The sequence below is a fragment of the Coregonus lavaretus genome (assembly GCF_964263955.1).
Source record: "Coregonus lavaretus genome assembly, chromosome: 17".
Taxonomy (NCBI): Eukaryota; Metazoa; Chordata; class Actinopteri; order Salmoniformes; family Salmonidae; genus Coregonus; species Coregonus lavaretus.
Window position 1 is genome coordinate 38,002,305 of NC_140004.1, and position 16,249 is coordinate 38,018,553.

Below are 16,249 nucleotides of genomic sequence, written 5' to 3' on the forward strand. Positions count from 1 at the left end.
AATAACCAAAGTGATGAATTATCCCGAGGGGTAAATTACTTCATGAATGTGTATTGTGTGACTTAAAGAAGATGTTATGGCACCACTTATTGAAGTGTGGGTTTATGTAAAACTGTTGTTTATGATGTTATGATATCTCAATGGGAAATTATGGATTTATGGTAGAAATGTATTTTGGGCTATCTTGATGGAACATTCCTAGTGGAAGGGAGTACCTGGAAAGAGTTTCTTAGGTGCTCAGTTGGCCTTTGCCTGGATGGAGAGAAAGCTGAGTAGGTAACAGGTTGGCTACAATAGAACCATATCTGAGTTTTGTTATAGGCAAAGAGATTTTGCCTGAATAGTGTATACTGAGAATATCTTTGATTTATTCAAGTCTTTATGTTATTTTCTGTACAACGAATATTGGCTGATTCGTTCTGCACCTGTTAATATTGTAAATAAAAGCCTCTAAGAGAGTTGAGCACCAGAACATCCTGTCTGTCTCCTCACTGTCCGATCCACCGCTTCGGCTTCTGCTTTACACACACACACACACACACACACACACACACACACACACACACACACACACACACACACACACACACACACACACACACACACACACACACACACACACACACACACACACACACACACACGCACACACACTTCCAGCTGGCACCACATCTAAACACAAACATCCGTAGTCAAACAGTGTTCTCAGGGTTACTACTAACATTGTCTTCAATAGAAAAGTGATACATCTTCATAATGAAATGACAGTATACCTTAAAGCTTACATTAGGAGTACGTAGCTGTGTGCTTCAACCCCATTAACTAATATTAACTGTGATGAACCATGAAGCACAGCTAAGGCCAAGGCTGTTTCCCAAATGGCACCATATTTTCTAATAGTGTGCTACTTTTAACCAGAGCCCTAGTCAAAGGTAGTGTACTTTATAGGGATTATGGTGCCATTTGGGCATCATTTCTAATGTCGACAACTTTAGGCCTGGAAAAGTAAGTATGGTGGATGGTAGTTTTCTGAATGGGATCTAATGGCCAATTACATGTAATGACTAGTGACGTGGAGAAAAATCGCTACAGTTACATATTGAGATATAATTTTTAGGATTCTGTATATCGTATCATTTTGACAATATCTAAATATTATTTTTGCACTACTTGGCTGTACCAGCACCAAAACTCCAGTATTTTTCCTTCATAGCTTGTTCTCCATCTCCTTTTTTGATAGGAAGCCTATTTGTTTTCAGCACTTATATTTCCATGACTGACCAAAACTAGTTTTCTCATGGCTCTCTCTTGTCCCTCTGCAGCAGACATATGGTGATCAGTATGTTTGGAACATCGAATTGCAATAAAATCACTGTATCGAATTGCAATACATATAGATTCGTGAGAATCGCAATATACACTATATATACAAAAGTATGTGGACACCCCTTCAAATTATTGGATTCGGCTATTTCAGCCCCACCCGTTGCTGACAGGTGTATAAAATTGAGCACACTGCCTTGCAATCTCTATAGACAAACATTGGCAGTAGAATGGCCTTACTGAAGAGCTCAGTAACTTTCAACATGGCACCGTCATAGGATACCACCTTTCCAACAAGTAAAATCGTCAAATTTCTGCCCTACTAGAGCTGCCCCGGTCAACTGTAAGTGCTGTTAATGTGAAGTGGAAACGTCTAGGAGCAACAACGGCTCAGCTGTGAAGTGGTAGGCCACACAAGCTCACAGAACGGGACCGCCGAGTGCTGAAGCGCATAGCGCGTAAAAATCATCTGTCCTCGGTTGCAACACTCACTACCGAGTTCCAAGGCAGGCCTAATCACCCAACATCAGTGCCCGACCACACTAATGCTCTTGTGGCTGAATGGAAGCAAGTCCCTGCAGCAATGTTCCAACATGTAGTGGAAATCCTTCCCAGAAGGGTGGAGGCTGTTATAGCAGCAAAGGGGGGACCAACTCCATATTAATGCCCATGATTTTGGAATGAGATGTTCGACGAGCAGGTGTCCAAATACAATATACAGTACACTACATGAACAAAAGTATTGGCACCTAAGTATGGTAATAATATCATATCGTGAGGTCCCTGGTAATTCAATACATATAGAATCATGAGAATCGCAATATTTATCGTATCGGCACCTCAGTATGGTGATAATATCGTATGGTGAGGTCCCTCAGTATGGTGATAATATCGTATGGTGAGGTCCCTCAGTATTGTGATAATATGGTATGGTGAGGTCCCTCAGTATGGTGATAATATGGTATGGTGAGGTCCCTCAGTATGGTGATAATATCGTATGGTGAGGTCCCTCAGTATGGTGATAATATCGTATGGTGAGGTCCCTCGGTATGGTGATAATATCTTATGGTGAGGTCCCTCAGTATGGTGATAATATCATATGGTGAGGTCCCTCGGTATGGTGATAATATCATATGGTGAGGTCCCTCAGTATGGTGATAATATCGTATGGTGAGGTCCCTCGGTATGGTGATAATATCGTATGGTGAGGTCCCTCGGTATGGTGATAATATCTTATGGTGAGGTCCCTCAGTATGGTGATAATATCATATGGTGAGGTCCCTCGGTATGGTGATAATATCATATGGTGAGGTCCCTCAGTATGGTGATAATATCGTATGGTGAGGTCCCTCGGTATGGTGATAATATCGTATGGTGAGGTCCCTCAGTATGGTGATAATATCGTATGTTGAGGTCCCTCAGTATGGTGATAATATCGTATTGTGAGGTACCTTGCAAATCCCAGCCCAGTAATGACCTGCATTAACTGGCCAGAAGAGGGTTGTCATATAGAGATTATGGTACTCATCTGGTATCCCATATACTGTTCATTATTGTTCAGTAGACTGGACCATTAACTCTATACTATTATAGGACTGTTTGATTCATATTACAAGTTAGATTTAATGAATGCATTTAGTAATATAATTGTAATAATACCCACCTCACCCCCTATGTCACGAACGCACACGTACATCCATACGCGCACACGCACGCACGCACACACACACCTCCTAAACATTGTCCCTGCCTCACCTTCAACCATCAGCTCCCCTGTAATTAATCACAGTGTTCACTCTCTTCCCCCTGTCACACCTCCCTTTTACTCTTTCATCATCCCTTTTTAAGAAGCCATGCGTCGGCCGATATGAGCCCTGAGGGGGTGGAGATATGACATGGCGTCGACAGAGAACAGCGGCTGTTTTTAAATCGAACTGACACACAGATTTATCACTGTTTAACTTGTCCAAAGTGTCTCTTCTGGTTGCTCTACATCTGAAGATGGCGCTGCAGTGGTTAGTGGCCATTTTACCGGCTCCTGACCAATTCTGCTATTTTGTGTGTTTTTTTATGCTGATCGTAACTTTTTTTGTACATAATGTCTCCGCTATCATTTCCTATGACTGAAAATGTCTTCTGGACAACAGAACAGCGATCATTAACCTCAATTTGGATGGATATTTCTACTTCAACGAGTCGGCAGCTCTGGACGTTCTGCTTACTCCGGACCAGGCCCTAATCCCCGGGGCTCGACAGAGGAAGCAGCGATGAAAAAGAGGCAGGCGAGGCGGCCTCCTAACAAGATTACGTCGGCAGACAAATAGACTGCCATTGCCCTCTGTTGACAAATGTGCAGTCACTGGAAAACAAACTGGATGAACTCAGTTCGATACTATCCTATAAACGGGACCTGAAGAACTGTAATAATGTTTCTCGGAGTCTGGCTGAACAAGGACATAGATAATACTGTATATATCTTGCGGTATTCTCCATGCATCGTCTAGACCGGACGGCAGCCTCGGTTAAGACTATGGGGGAGGGGTGTATTTTTGTTAACAGCAGCTGGTGGCGACCTCTAATGTTCAGGAAGTCTCTAGTTTTTGCCTTCGTTAGAATACCTCATAATAAACTGCAGATCATACTATTTACCAAGAGTATTTTTCGTACATGTCTATTTACCACCACAAACCGATAATGGCGCAGTGGTCTAAGGCGCTGCACCGCAGTGCTAGCTGTGCCACTAGAGATCCTGGTTCGAATCCAGGCTCTGTCGTAGCCGGCCGCGACCGGGAGACCCATGGGGCGGCGCACAATTCGTCCAGGGTAGGGGAGGGAATGGCCGGCAGGGATGTAGCTCAGTTGGTAGAGCATGGCGTTTGCAATGCCAGGATTGTGGGTTTGAGTCCCAATTTGGGCCAGTATGAAAAATAAACTAACTGTAAGTCGCTCTGGATAAGAGCGTCTGCTAAAATGTAAAATGTAATGGCACGAAGACCGCACCTGTATAGGGCCATAAGAAAACAAGAAAAAGCACATTCTCGTGGCCGGTGATTTTTTACCAGCATGTCACCTGTGCAGCTAGAGGAGTCAAAACTCTTGATCACCTTTACTCCACACACAGAAATGTATACAATGCTCTCCCTTGACCCTCCCTTTGGCAAATCTGACCATAACTATATCCTCCTGATTCCTGCTTACAAGCAAAAACTTAAACTGGAACTACCAGTGACACGCTCAATACGGAAGGGGTCAGATGAAGCGGATGCTAAACTACATGACTGTTTCACTAGCACAGACTGGAATATGTTCACAGATTACAAAGGGAAACCCAGCCGCGAGCTACCCAGTGACGTGAGCCTACCAGACGAGCTAAATGCCTTCTATGTTCACTTCGAGGCAAGCAACACTGAACCATGCATGAGAGCACCAGCTGTTCCAGACGACTGTGTGATCTCGCTCTCCGTAGCCGATGTGGGTTAAACCTTTAAACAGGTTAACATTCACAAGGGGCCAGATGGATTACCAGGCTGCGTACTCAGAGCATGCACTGATCAGCTGGCAAGTGTCTTCACTGACATTTTCAACCTCTCCCTGACCCTGTCTGTAATATTTACATGTTTCAAGCAGACCACCGTAGTCCCTGTAACCAATAATGCCAAGGAAACCTGTCTAAATGACTATCGTCCCATTGAACTCACATCTGTAGCCAGAAATGCTTTGAAAGGCTGGTCATGGCTCACATCAACACCTTTCTCCCAGACACCCTGGACCCACTCCAATTTGCATACCACCCCAACAGATCCACATATGATGCCATTTCTGTTGCACTCCACACTGCCCTCTCCTGCATAAGAGGAACACCTATGTGATAATGTTGTTCATTGACTACAGCTCAGCGTTCAACCCCATAGTGCCCTCCACGCTCATCACAAAGCTCAGGACCCTTGGACTGAACACACACACTTCCTGACGGGCCGCCCCCAGGTTGTGAGGGTAGGCAACAACACATCTGCCACGCTGATCTTCAACACAGGGCCCCTCAGGGGTGCATGCTTAGTCCCCTCCTGTACTCCCTGTTCACCCACGACTGCGTGGCCGCATATGACTTCAACAACGTCATTAGGTTTTCTGAAGACACGACGGTGGTAGGCCTGATCACCGTCGACGATGAGATAGCCAATAAGGAGGAGGTCAGTGACCTGGCAGGGTGGTGCCAGGACAACAACCTTTCCCTCAACGTCAACAAGACAAAGGAGCTGATCGTGGACTACAGGAAACGGAGGACCGAGCACGCCACCATCCACATCGACGAGGCTGTAGTGGAGCAGGTGGAGAGCTCACTAAGGAATCACTAAGGAAATGAACATGTTCCACACACATCAACACAGTTGTGAAGAAGGCATGACTATGCTTCTTTCCCCTCAGGAGGCTGAAAAGATTTGGCACTATTGAGAGCATCTTGACTGGCTGCAACACCGCTTGGTATGGCAACTGCTTGGCATCCAACCGCAAGGCGCTACAGAGGGTAGTGTATATGGCTCAGTACAACACTGGGGCCGAGCTCCCTGCCATCCAGGACCTTTATACCAGGGATTGTCAGAGGAAGGCCCTAAAAAATGTAAAACACCCAAGTCATAGACTGCTGTCTCTCTGCTGCCGCACGGCAAGCGGCACCAATGCAACAAGTCTGGAACCAACAGGACCCTGAACAGCTTCTACCCCCAAGCCATAAGACTCCTAAATAGTTAACCAAATAGCTTCCCGGACTATCTGCATTGACCAGTGGAGGCTGCTGAGGGGAGAACGGCTCTTAATAATGGCCGGAACGGAGCAAATGGAATGGCATCAAACACCTGGAAACCATGTGTTTGATGTATTTGATACCATTCCGCTGATTCCGCTCCAGTCATTACCACGAGCCCGTTCTCCCCAATGAAGGTGCCACCAACCTCCTGTGGCATTGACCCCCCTTTGCAATAACACTTTTGAGAGCGAGAAAGAGAGAAAGAGAGAAAGAGAGAGAGAGAGAGAGAGAGAGAGAGAGAGAGAGAGAGAGAGAGAGAGAGAGAGAGAGAGAGAGAGAGAGAGAGAGAGAGAGAGAGAGAGAGAGAGAGAGAGAGAGAGAGAGAGAGAGAGAGAGAGAGAGAGAGAGAGAGAGAGAGAGAGAGAGAGAGAGAGAGAGAGAGAGAGAGAGAGAGAGAGAGAGAGAGAAAGCATGCCCAGTGAACCAGGGGGAGAAGGAAGGTAAGGGGGTCAGTGTCTCAGGCAGATAGGGGCCTGGCTCTAGATGGATGGGACCCAACCATTGATAAGGTCAGACCTAATTTGCAGAAGAGCTTTTAGATTTGTACAATGTTGACCTACGCGATGGACTGTTAGTTTCAATCCGTCGCCATGAAAAAGGGACTGGATCATAGGAAACTGTGACTCCATTTGAAAAAGCAAGGTGCCCTGCTACTGTAACTTGTCATAAAAAAATTATCTCTCTCTCTCTCTCTCTCAGCTGCTCTCAGCTGTGGTAATCTGTTCTTTCAGTCTTTTCTCTCTGTTCCCTTGCTCTGTATTCTCCTCCGTGGTGAAAACCATTGTCCTGCTGTCAGAAATGTTATTCCCCAGACTTCCCAAACAATGTCATGCCGTGTCTTTGTTAGAAATCTATTACTAGCTACCCCTCACACACAAACACAGAGAATATACACTGTTCACAAAACATTATGAACACCTGCTCTTTCCATGACATAGACTGACCAGGTGAATCCAGGTGAAACCTATATAATGCATACATTTCATATGTTCATTTCAGATTCCCTTTGATACTGTGAGTCTTTTATTACACTGTCTTTAAATTGCTACAGTCGGTTCTAGAAACTGCTGTGGTTTCAGCTGGCTGACACAGATGAAAACTAAGTGCTGTATATGAAATATAATCCCCACAGCTTTGCATTTTCCTTCACAGCATACACCATAACTACTAAACCGGGACTTCACTTTTTGGGGCTTTCCCTTTTTTGACAACGTTCAAGGCAGTGGTACGTGTGTGTACTGTATGACAAAGCAAAGCCTAAAAGGTAATTCATCTACCTCTGGCAGGAAGGTTTCAGGGGCCATTAATTCAGGCTAGAGATGCTTACCAGTTTAAAGTGCATTTCCAATCCTGTCCAGCACGCATTTTAGATGAGTATCCCTTCTAATTTGTTTTAAAAAGCAGGCGATCCGTGTCACTTTTTAAAATGTGAAATACAACCACTTCTGATTAAATAGGAGAGGGTGCGTATCAAACAAGCCCATATATTAAGGAGAGTGTGCATTCACTTTATCCTGTTATCATGGAAGTACATAAAAAGCTAAACCCACTCCTTCAGGCAGGGGGTAATAACTTACATCAGTGATCTATAACTCCTTTGCCAAGACAAGTATCTGTAAGAGCTCCAAGACACACAGTAAAATAGATTTTACAGAATAATAACCGTCAGTGTTGAAAATGTTCAATCCACCAGCCCAGAGGCTGCCATCTCTACTGTGTGATGTCATACCTTACTGTGAATGGGGACGTTATTAGAACGTTGCACCAACACACAGCACAACACATACAGACCTGAAACAGGCTGCACAACTTCCTAACAAGGTGACGGAGGGACGGGTTCTGTCTGCCTACACTTGGAGTGGGTTGGGTAGTTTCAGACCTATTGTACCTAATCACAGCTATACCATAGACTGTCTCAGGGCAATGACTTCTGGTCCCTAATCAACGGCATAAGGCATAATGATATTGATAATGAGGAGAAGGGAAGTTCAAAACAAGACGCACAATCTAATTAGTTGTCTGAGAAAACATGAAACGGTACAGAGCAGCCATGTTAGGTGAACAGCCCCCGTCTCCCTTTGACGATGTAGTGTCTAGCTGGCTAGGAGTCACAAGGTAAAACTCTTCCTACTGTAATTAGAAGGATTTCTAAGCACGAATTGAGGCTGTTCTGAGGGCAAAAGGGGGTGCAACTCAATATTAGGAAAGTGTTCCTAATGTTTTGTAAACTGAGTGTGTATGCAGTCTATACATGTCAGTGTAATTGACATAACAGGCCCGATTCGGGCATCTCGCTGGTTTGCCTTCCTCTGTTGATGATGGAGCCTCTCCTAACCACTACATTAGTCAATTGGGGCGTGAGCGAGGACCAAATGGAGTGTGACGGCAACGTTACGTAGCCATGCAAACATTTTGTGAGTTTTTTTCTTATTTTATTTCTTAACCGTTTTCCTAGCGAGCGCCATGACAAGAAAACAATGCCTCAGCGTTCCACAGAGTTTCTCTGTGAGACATTAATCATCCCCACGCCGGTGTAGCACAACGTTTTCCACCCCATTAAACAAACCACAGTGACTCTCGCGGAGGTAAATATTTTAATCACCAACACGTCTGTACCAGGGGTAATTAATGAAAGCCAAGTAACTTTCTAAAGCCCCCTAGGCTATAGAACTATACTGAACACAAATATAAACGCAACATGTAAAGTGCTGGTCCCATGTTTCATGAGCTGAAATAAAAGATCCAATACATTTTCTATACGCACAAACAGCTTATTTCTCTCAAATGTTATACACATATTTGTTTACATCCCTGTTAGTGAGCATGTTATATTTTGTCAAGATAATCTATCCACCTGACAGGTGTGACATATCAAGAAGCTGAATAAACAGCCTGATCATTACACAGGTGCAGTTTGTGCTGGGGACAATAAAAGGCCACTCTAAAATGTGCAGTTTTGTCACAAAATACAATGCCACAATGTCTCAAGTTTTGAGGGAATGTGCAATTGGCATGCTGACTGCAGGAATGTTCACCAGAGCTGTTGCCAGAGAATTTCATGTTAATTTCTCTACCATAAGACGCCTCCAACATCGTTTTAGAGAATTTGGCAGTACGTCCAACCAGCCTCACAACCGCACATGTATGGCGTCGTGTGGGCGAGTGGTTTGCTGATGTGAACCTTGTGAACAGAGTGCCCCATGGAGGTGGTGGGGTTATGATATGGGCAGGCATAAGCTACGAACAATGAACACAATTGCATTTTATCGATGGCAATTTGAATGCACAGAGATACCATGACGAGAGGCCCATTTTTGTGCCATTCATCCGCCGCCATCACCTCGTTTCAACATGATAATGCATGGCCCTAAGTCGCAAGGATCCTTGGAAGCTGAAAATGTCCCAGTTCTTCCTTCGCCTGCATACTCACCAGACATGTCATCCATTGAGCATGTTTGGAACGCTCTGGACCGACGTGTACGACAGCGTGTTCTAGTTCCCTCCAATATCCAGCAACTTCGCACAGCCATTGACGAGGAGTGGGACAACATTCCACAGGCCACAATCAACAGCATGATCAACTCTATGCGAAGGAGATGTGTCGCACTGCATGAGGCAAATGGTGGTCACACCAGATATTGACTGGTTTTCTGATCCACGCCCCTACTTTTTTTTAAAGGTATCTGTGTTCAACAGATGCATATCTGTATTCCCAGTCATGTGAAATCCATAGATTAGGGCCCAATGAATACATTTCAATTGACTGATTTCCTTAGGGCTGGTGGATTGAACATTTTAATAAATGTGATTGATTGATTGACTGTATGGGCTCTGAGCTGTTTGTGATGGCTGACTGGGGGGAAAACATAAATCCTTTGCTCTGATATGTCTACAGTGCACCTTTCCTTCTTACTTTAATGTGATCAGTCATCTGACATGACTTGATAGGTGAAAGCAAGGTTTCCACCACCACCTTACTGCGCTCCATGTGAGATAAGTTGCTGTTCAATGTGAGATCAGCTGCTGAGTGTTCTGCTGTTCCTGTACTGAGTGAATACAAATGAGGCCTAACAAAGACCTGTGAACTAGTAAATGGCTAAAGTGCTGGTTTCATTCTGGCCTCTGATAGTATTTAAGTCCTGTTGACGAAACTAGAGAGACTTTTGAGCAGTGCCCAGTAATTTTCAGAATTATTCCTTGGGTTAGAAAAAGCTATTCCTAAACCAGCGGTCCATTCCTACAGAAATACACAGCAACTACTCCCCACGGCCTGCCTCCTTTAGACCAGCCGTTGAGTTCATGAGAAGTAGGAGGCTGGCGTACACAGGGGATCTTAAAACGACAAGTAGCTAAACCATAAGAACTATTTCTACTTTTAGTTTCACCCCAAAAAAGAAAACAAAAAACTGCAACCATTACTGTAAAATCCTCTCTTATGTCCCTCTCCTCTTTTCAAACACAAGAAGAGATATTAATCTGGCCAGCTCTGATGAGTTTACAAGCAGGCTTCGGCCTCTGTCATAACTCTGCACTGATTGATGATGTAAATGGCAGCCATATTTATTTGTGTTGACCTTGTAGCGGATTCCTCTTCATAATGGAGACAGACGGTTGCTGCTAGCAGACCCTGGGCAATTCCATGGAAACACTCAGATTTGTCACTTTAAAATGTATGTCAAACAAAAACCAATGCTTGCAAAGTCAAACAAACCATACTGTAACACTCTGGCTCCACGGACCTTTATTCTTGAGCCAGGGTTGTTCATGTTCATTTGTTTTGGGTGTATTTCTATGTTGGGGTGTCTAGGTTGTGGTATTTCTATGTTGGGTGTTTGTATTCATTGACTCCCAATCGGAGGTAACGAGTGTCAGCTGTTCGGCTCGTTATCTCTGATTGGGAGCCATATTTAGGCTGTATGTTGTCCTGTGGGGTTTGTGGGTTTTTGTTTCCTTGATGCTGTTAGTTTATTTCAGTATTGGAACTTCACGTATCGTTCTTTGTTGTTTTCTCGTGTTGCACTTTAATTAAATAAAGTCATCATGTTTATCGGAACACGCGCTGCGCTTTGGTCTCATCATTCACACGATCGTGACAGAAAAACCCACCATACCAGGACCAAGCAGCGTGTCCAGGAGCCGAGGGTCTGGACATGGGAGGAGTTATTGGACGGAGAGGATCCTTGGGCACAACCGGAGGAATATCACCGCCCTCGGGAAGAGCTGGAGGCAGCCAAAGCCGAGAGGAGGTGGTACGAGGAGGCAGCGCGAAGGCGAGGCTGGAAGCCCGTGGACGTGAGGCAACCCCAAAAAGTTTTTGGGGGGGGGCACATGGCTTGGGCGGCTGGGCAGCAGGAAGCTGCCACAGGGAGTATAGGTGAGAGGGCTAACGGAGTACGGGAGCCATTGGCGAGAAGAGGCAGGGATGTGTGTGTGGCACGGCGTGAAGGACTGAGGTGTGTTGCCAGTCCGGTCCGGCCCGTTCCTGATCCTCGGTTGAGGCCAGTGGTGCGTGTTCCCGGTATGGACCGGCCTGTTCCTACTCCACGCACCAGGGATACGGTGCGCTTCGCCAGCCCGGCCCGGCCTGTTCCGGCCACTCGCACCAGGGATACGGTGTGCGTCGCCAGCTCAGCCCTGCCTGTTCCTACTCCACGCACCAGGGATACGGTGTGCGTCGCCAGCTCAGCCCTGCCTGTTCCTACTCCACGCACCAGGGAGACGGTGCGCTTCGCCAGCCCAGCCCGGCCTGTTCCTACTCCACGCACCAGGGATAAGGTGCGCTTCGCCAGCCCGGCCCGGCCTGTTCCGGCCACTCGCACCAGGGATACGGTGCGCGTCGCCAGCCCAGCCCGGCCTGTTCCTGCTCTCCGCACTAGGCGTGAGGTGAGTCCCCAGGGTCCAGCATGCCCTGTTCCGGCTCCCCGCACTAGGCGTTATGGGAGTCCCCAGGGTCCAGCATGCCCTGTTCCGACTCCCCGCACTAGCCCTGAGATGCGTGTCCTCAGCCCGGTACCTCCAGTTCCGGCACCACGCATCAGGCCTACGGTGCGTCCCCAGGGCCAAGCATGCCCTGTTGCTTCTCCCCGCACTAGCCCTGTGATGCGTGTCCTCAGCCCGGTACCTCCAGTTCCGGCACCACGCAACAGGCCTACGGTGCGCCTCAGAGGGCCTGAACTGTCCGTCTGCCCAACGGGGCCTGAACTGCCCGTCTGCCCAACGCCGTCTGAACTGCCCGTCTGCCCAACGCCGTCTGAACTGCCCGTCTGCCCAACGGCGCCTGAACTGCCTGTCGGCCCAACGCCGTCTGAACTGTCCGTCTGCCCAACGCCGTCTGAACTACCCGTCTGTACAGAGCCTACAAAGCCGCCCGTCTGCCATGAGCCTTCAGCGCCGTCCGCCAGATCGGAGCCGCTAGAGCTCTCCGCCAGACAGGATCAGCCAGAGCCTTCCGCCAGACAGGATCAGCCAGAGCCTTCCGCCAGACAGGATCAGCCAGAGCCTTCCGCCAGACAGGATCAGCCAGAGCCTTCCGCCAGACAGGAGCAGCCAGAGCCTTCCGTCAGACCGGATCAGCCAGAGCCTTCCGCCAGACAGGATCAGCCAGAGCCTTCCGCCAGACAGGAGCAGCCAGAGCCTTCCGTCAGACCGGATCAGCCAGAGCCTTCCGTCAGACCGGATCAGCCAGAGCCTTCCGTCAGACCGGAGCAGCCAGAGCCTTCCGTCAGACCGGATCAGCCAGAGCCTTCCGCCAGACCGGATCAGCCAGAGCCTTCCGCCAGACAGGATCAGCCAGAGCCTTCGGCCAGACAGGATCAGCCAGATCCGTCGGCCAGCCATGAGCAGCCAGATCCGTCGGCCAGCCATGAGCAGCCAGATCCTTCAGCCAGCCATGAGCCGTTCAGCCAGGATCCGCCTGAGCCAGCCAGCCAGGATCCGCCATTCAGTCCGGAGCTGCCCCTCAGTCCGGTGCTGCCACTTAGTCAGGTACTGTTCCTTAGCCTGGTGCTGGTCCTTATCCCGGTGCTGGTCCTTAGCCCGGTGCTGCCCCTTAGCCCGGTGCTGCCCCTTAGCCCGGTGCTGCCCCTTATCCCGGTGCTGGTCCGTAGTCCGGTGTTGCCCCTTAGTCCGGTGCCGCCCCTTAACCCAGTGGGGTGTAGTGGGGGGGTGGTAATGTGTAGGAGGCTAAGTAAGTGGGTAATGACTATGGTGGGGTGGGGACCACGACCTGGGCCAGAGCCGCCACCTGGACAGACGCCCACCCAGACCCTCCCCTAGACTGTTTGCTGGTGCGCCCGGAGGTCGCACCTTTAGGGGGGGGTAATGTAACACTCTGGCTCCACGGACCTTTATTCTTGAGCCAGGGTTGTTCATGTTCATTTGTTTTGGGTGTATTTCTATGTTGGGGTGTCTAGGTTGTGGTATTTCTATGTTGGGTGTTTGTATTCATTGACTCCCAATCGGAGGTAACGAGTGTCAGCTGTTCGGCTCGTTATCTCTGATTGGGAGCCATATTTAGGCTGTATGTTGTCCTGTGGGGTTTGTGGGTTTTTGTTTCCTTGATGCTGTTAGTTTATTTCAGTATTGGAACTTCACGTATCGTTCTTTGTTGTTTTCTCGTGTTGCACTTTAATTAAATAAAGTCATCATGTTTATCGGAACACGCGCTGCGCTTTGGTCTCATCATTCACACGATCGTGACACATACAACTCTATGCACAAGGACTAGCAATTTGAACTGAACATTTTTACAAAAACACGTTTACTTAAAGAACAGTGCATATGCAAAGTCTGGTAACAGAATGATGGCACAAACAGAAAAAAAACAATTATGTTACCAAACTTTGCATCTGAACTGTTTTTCAAGTAAATGTGCTTTTGTAACATGTTCAGTGTAAATTGTAAAAAGTAGTCCTTGTGCATAGAGTTGTGTGGTTTGTTTAACTTTGCAATCATTGGTTTTTGTTTGACATACATTTTAAAGTGAAAAATCTGAGTCTCAGCATCACTATTATCGTGGAATTGTGCCCCTGCTAAATCACACGCCTATACCGCACACCATCCCATTAACTACTACTGTTAGCAGGCACTGGCTGGAGAGGCAACATTCCACACAACACACTTTATGGAACTGTACAGCACATATCAGATCTCTCTCTGGAACATTCCATCAAACACAATCACATGGACCATGATCCTCTCTGCCTGCTGCTGATCAGTGGAGATGAAATGTGATGAAATATGAGCTCATAACACACTAGGGAGGGAGCTTCTACCTAATACATATACTGTAAATCAGGGATTTCCAACCCTGTTCCTGGAGAGCTCCTGTCCTGTAGGTTTTAACTCCAACCCTGTTCCCGGAGAGCTACCGTCCTGTAGGTTTTAACTCCAACCCTGTTCCCGGAGAGCTACCGTCCTGTAGGTTTTAACTCCAACCCTGTTCCCGGAGAGCTACCGTCCTGTAGGTTAACTCCAACCCTGTTCCCGGAGAGCTACCGTCCTGTAGGTTTTAACTCCAACCCTGTTCCCGGAGAGCTACCGTCCTGTAGGTTTTAACTCCAACCCTGTTCCCGGAGAGCTACCGTCCTGTAGGTTAACTCCAACCCTGTTCCTGGAGAGCTACCGTCCTGTAGGTTTTAACTCCAACCCTGTTCCCGGAGAGCTACCGTCCTGTAGGTTAACTCCAACCCTGTTCCTGGAGAGCTACCGTCCTGTAGGTTTATGCTCCAGCCCTAATCTAGCGCTCCAGCCCTAATCTGATTCTAATAACTGGCTGGTTGATAAACTGAATCAGGTTAGTTACAACCTAAAGGAGGGTAGCTCTCCAGGAACAGGACTGGAGAGCCCTGATGTAGATAGAATAGTGGGTTTTTCAAAACACACACAACTACACACTATTGTATATTGGGAGCTAACAAACACAACATATCTAGGTATATCCGCATTCAAGGGATGAGTTATCATTGGGAAGCAGCATTTAGCATCATACTGCAAATAGATGTCTTCTCTTGAATTTCAATGGCTTACGCAATAATTGGCAAAACTGTTGCACTGTTTTTGTTCTTGCAAAAGACCACTGTATATCAGCGCATTGTCACAAAAAGCTGCCGCCAACTCACACCCTGACAACAACAACAACAACAGATGACTCAGACAGAATTTGGAATATATAACGCTGAATCACTTTACTGCACTTACAAGCAGCACTCTTCAACTGGCATAGATCCTGCTTCTCTCTCTCAGTGACTAACTCCCAGTAAGTCTCCCACACACAATATAGATGGTATTTTGGTATTTAATTAGGATCCCATTTAGCTGTTGCAAAAGCAGCAGCTACTCTTCCTGGGGTCCACACAAAACATGAAACATGACATAATACAGAACATTAATAGACAAGAACAGCTCAAGGACATAACTACATAAAACATTTTTTTAAAGGCAAACATAGCCTACATATCAATACATACACACAAACTATCTAGGTCAAATAGGGGAGAGGCGTTGTGCCGTGAGGTGTTGCTTTATCTGTTTTTTTAAACCAGGTTTGCTGTTCATTTGAGCAATATGAGATGGAACGGAGTTCCATGCAATAATGACTCTATATAACACTGTACGCTTTCTTGAATTTGTTCTGGATTTGGGGACTGTAAAAAGACCCCTGGTGGCATGTCTGGTGGGGTAAGTGTGTGTGTCAGAGCTGTGTGTAAGTTGACTATGCAAACAATTTGGGATTTTCAACACATTTCTTATAAAAAGAAGAAGTAATGCAGTCAGTCTCTCCTCAACTCTTAGCCAATAGAGACTGGCATGCATAGTATTTATATCAGCCCTCTGATTACAATGAAGAGCAAGACGTGCCGCTCTATTCTGGGCCAGCTGCAGCTTAACTAGGTATTTCCTTGCAGCAATCGACCACACGACTGGACAATCATCAAGATAAGACAAAACTAGAGCCTGCAGGACTTGTGGTGTCAAAAAAGAAGAGCATCTCTTTATTACAGGCAGACCTCTCCCCATCTTTACAACCATTGAATCTATATGTTATGGCCATGACAGTTTACAATCTAAGGTAACACCAAGCAATTTAGTCTCCTCAACTTGTTCAACAGGCACACCATTCAT

At 46.8% G+C, this 16,249-nt stretch overlaps 1 pseudogene across 1 annotated transcript in view; it reads right to left on the reverse strand.

The window, feature by feature from the left end:
* LOC311144387 (F-box/LRR-repeat protein 17-like) overlaps positions 1-16,249 on the reverse strand; it is a 407,455-nt pseudogene that overhangs the window by 46,688 nt on the left and 344,518 nt on the right. The window lies entirely within an intron of this gene.